Here is a 4740-nt window from a genome sequence, read left to right on the forward strand (position 1 = left end):
ATTTATATATATATATATATATATATATATATATATTAATTATTAATATATAAATATAATATAACTTTAATAGGATTTCATTCAAATATGAAATCTCTTATAATCAGACTATATATATAAATGTTATGTTATTATATTATTAATTAAGAAAAGCAAATAAAAATTATATAAAAATATTTATTTAACATACATTTATATATATGAAATATATAAAAATATCATAATATCATCATCTCATATATATTAAATATTTTCAAATTTTGGCTAATCGATGATATCAAAATAATTTACGAAAATAAGACATATCTGTGATGCCATCATTATTGGGGTATATATAATATGATAAAAAAATATATGGAAAATATCATCATATATATAATTTATTAATTTTAATATATATTGGTTAACCGATGATGATATTATTGAAATATATAAAATATAATTGAATTATATGAAATCAAATTGAAATGTATTGAGTTAAATTTTTTCCATACATTTTTCACAATGCGTTGTGTACATGGACAAACAAAAACACTCACGGTGAAGGCATGTGAAATATATGAAAGATAATCAAATCGAATTTATATGAAACTATATTCGATTAAATGTATGAAAGTAAAATTTAACAAAATTTTGCCCATACATTTTTCACAATGCGTTGTGTACATTATCAGAAACACTCACGTGAAGTCAAGTGAGATATATATATGAAAGAAAATCAAATCGAATTTATATGAAACTATATTCGATTAAATGTATGAAAGTAAAATTTAACACAATACATTCATTTGATAAACTGAATAAATATATAATAAAGACATTTGAAATATATGGAAAATATCATCATATATATAATTTATTATTTTAATATATATTTGGTTAAATCGATGATATTATTGAAATATATAAAATGTAATTGAATTATATGAAATCAAACTGAAATGTATTTAATTGAATTTTTCCCATACATTTTACACAATGTGTGGTGTGCATGGCAAAAAACACTCACGGTGAAGGCATGTGAAATATATGAAATATAATCAAATCGAATTTATATGAAACTATATTCGATTAAATGTATGAAATTAAAATTTACCACAATACATTCATATGATAAACTGAGTAAATATATAATAAAGCCATTTGAAATATATTGAATTCTATTAAGTTAGATTTTCACCATACATTTTTCACAATGCGTTGTGTACATTGTCAGAAACACTCACGGTGAAGGCAAGTGAGATATATATGAAAGAAAATCAAATCGAATTTATATGAAACTATATTCGATTAAATGTATGAAAGTAAAATTTACCACAATACATTCATATGATAAACTGAATAAATATATAAGAAAAACATTTGAAATATATTGAATTGTATTAAGTTAAATTTTGCCCATACATTTTTCACAATACGTTGTGTACATTGTCAGAAACACTCACGGTGAAGTCAAGTGAGATATATATGAAAGAAAATCAAATCGAATTTATATGAAACTATATTCGATTAAATGTATGAAAGTAAAATTTAACAAAATTTTGCCCATACATTTTTCACAATGCGTTGTGTACATTGTCAGAAACACTCACGGTGAAGGCAAGTGAGATATATATGAAAGAAAATCGAATCGAATTTATATGAAACTAAATTCGATTAAATGTATGAAAGTAAAATTTAACACAATACATTCATATGATAAACTGAATAAATTATAATAAAGACATTTCAAATATATGGAAAATATCATCATATATATAATTTAGTATTTTAATATATATTTAGTTAAGTTGATGGTATTATTGAAATATATAAAATGTAATTGAATTATATGAAATCAAACTGAAATGTATTGAATTGAATTTTTCCCATACATTTTTCACAATGTGTGGTGTGCATGGCAAAAAACACTCACGGTGAAGGCATGTGAATAATATGAAAATATCAACATTTAACTAACCAATGATATTGAAGCATATAAATCGAATCATAACTATATGAAACACGAATTTGAGTTATGTTAAACTGGTGATATTGTGGATTTATTCCTAGTTTTCCATACGTTAGTTTAAATAGAAACAATTTTCGAATATGTATACATATATGAAGAATTTATATTCTATACTAACATATTATGGAATGTAACTATTGATTGTTACCTTGGCATATTGGTGTATTGTGAGATTTCATTCATAGTTTTCCATACGTTAGTTTAAATAGAAACAATTTTCGAATATATATACATATATGAAGAATTTATATTCTATACTAACATATTATGGAATGTAACTATTGATTGTTACCTTGGCATATTGGTGTATTGTGAGATTTCATTCATAGTTTTCCATACGTTAGTTTAAATAGAAACAATTTTCGAATATATATACATATATGAAGAATTTATATTCTATACTAACATATTATGGAATGTAACTATTGATTGTTACCTTGGCATATTGGTGTATTTGTGATTTTATTCATAGTTTTCCATACGTTAGTTTAAATAGAAACAATTTTCGAATATATATACATATATGAAGAATTTATATTCTATACTAACATATTATGGAATGTAACTATTGATTGTTGCCTTGGCATATTGGTGTATTTGTGATTTTATTCATGGTTTTCCATACGTTAGTTTAAATAGAAACAATTTTCGAATATATATACATATATGAAGAATTTATATTCTATACTAACATATTATGGAATGTAACCTTGGCATATTGGTGTCATTGTATTTTATTCCTGGTATTCTATAGTTAGTTTAAATAGAAATAAATTTTTGAATTCAAAATTTTATATTCTATACTAGCATTACATAGAAATTATCCTCAACTGTTTGTTTCTTGTATACATACAGGAAATTAAACAGATGAAGAAAAAAAAAAAACAAAACAAATAAAAATTATAAGAAAAACTAAATTTTAAACAAAAGAAAAAAGGAGAAATTTTTTCAATCATATATATATTTATGATTAAAAAATAGAATTATGGAATTATTAATTTCAATTCAGAGAGAAAAATTATGTAATATATGAAATTATTACATTAAAAATGCATTTGAAGAAAAAGTAAAATGTTATTAAAAATGATACATTTGAAAATTGGCAAATATTAAGAAGAAATATCGTTCTTATATTTTTATACAAAATATATATAGAGAACGAAAATTCTTTTTCATAAAAAACGGTTTTTGAATTCTGATAAGAAAAGCTAAAGGGGTCGGCGGGAGCGCACATTGAACGAAAGAAAATGAAAGAAAAACACAACAAAGAAGAAGACCAAATAAAATACAAATATTTTATACAAATAAAAGCACATTATTAATAAATAATAATAATAATAATGATGATGATGATGAGATGATACATAAATTGTGTTATTAAAATTACGTTCTATTGTATGTGCGTTTTCCCCTTTACTTTTTATATACACCGTAATTTATGAAATTTTCAAATATGAAAAACAAAGAAAAATATATAAACAAATATATATATTATTCTGGTTGATCCTGCCAGTAGTTATATGCTTGTCTCAAAGATTAAGCCATGCATGTCTAAGTACAAACAAATTAAAAGTGAAACCGCAAAAGGCTCATTATATCAGTTATGGTTCCATAGATCGTTAACAGTTACTTGGATAACTGTGGTAATTCTAGAGCTAATACATGCAATATAAACACGGACCTTATGGAACGTGTGCTTTTATTAGACTAAAACCAAGCGATCATTTGATCGTTAAATTGGTTGAACTCTAGATAACTTGCAGATCGTATGGTCCCGTACCGACGACAGATCTTTCAAATGTCTGCCCTATCAACTTTTGATGGTAGTATCTAGGACTACCATGGTTGCAACGGGTAACGGGGAATCAGGGTTCGATTCCGGAGAGGGAGCCTGAGAAACGGCTACCACATCTAAGGAAGGCAGCAGGCGCGTAAATTACCCACTCCCAGTTCGGGGAGGTAGTGACGAAAAATAACAATACAGGACTCATATCCGAGGCCCTGTAATTGGAATGAGTACACTTTAAATCCTTTAACAAGGACCTATTGGAGGGCAAGTCTGGTGCCAGCAGCCGCGGTAATTCCAGCTCCAATAGCGTATATTAAAGTTGTTGCGGTTAAAACGTTCGTAGTTGAATTTGTGCTTCATACGGGTAGTACAACTATATATTGTGGTATGTACATTACCTTATGTATGTAAGCGTATTACCGGTGGAGTTCTTATATATAATTAATACAATGTATTTTTTATATATTCCTCCTATTTAAACCTACTTCAGTGCTCTTCATCGAGTGTTGTTGTGGGCCGGTACAATTACTTTGAACAAATTAGAGTGCTTAAAGCAGGCTCCAAATGCCTGAATATTTTGTGCATGGAATAATGAAATAAGACCTCTGTTCTACTTTCATTGGTTTTTAGATCAAGAGGTAATGATTAATAGAAGCAGTTTGGGGGCATTAGTATTACGACGCGAGAGGTGAAATTCTTGGACCGTCGTAAGACTAACTTAAGCGAAAGCATTTGCCAAAGATGTTTTCATTAATCAAGAACGAAAGTTAGAGGTTCGAAGGCGATCAGATACCGCCCTAGTTCTAACCATAAACGATGCCAGCTAGCAATTGGGTGTAGCTACTACTATGGCTCTCTCAGTCGCTTCCCGGGAAACCAAAGCTTTTGGGCTCCGGGGGAAGTATGGTTGCAAAGCTGAAACTTAAAGGAATTGACGGAA

This window comes from Anastrepha ludens, unplaced genomic scaffold, assembly GCF_028408465.1.
Source record: "Anastrepha ludens isolate Willacy unplaced genomic scaffold, idAnaLude1.1 ptg000076c, whole genome shotgun sequence".
Classification (NCBI taxonomy): Eukaryota; Metazoa; Arthropoda; class Insecta; order Diptera; family Tephritidae; genus Anastrepha; species Anastrepha ludens.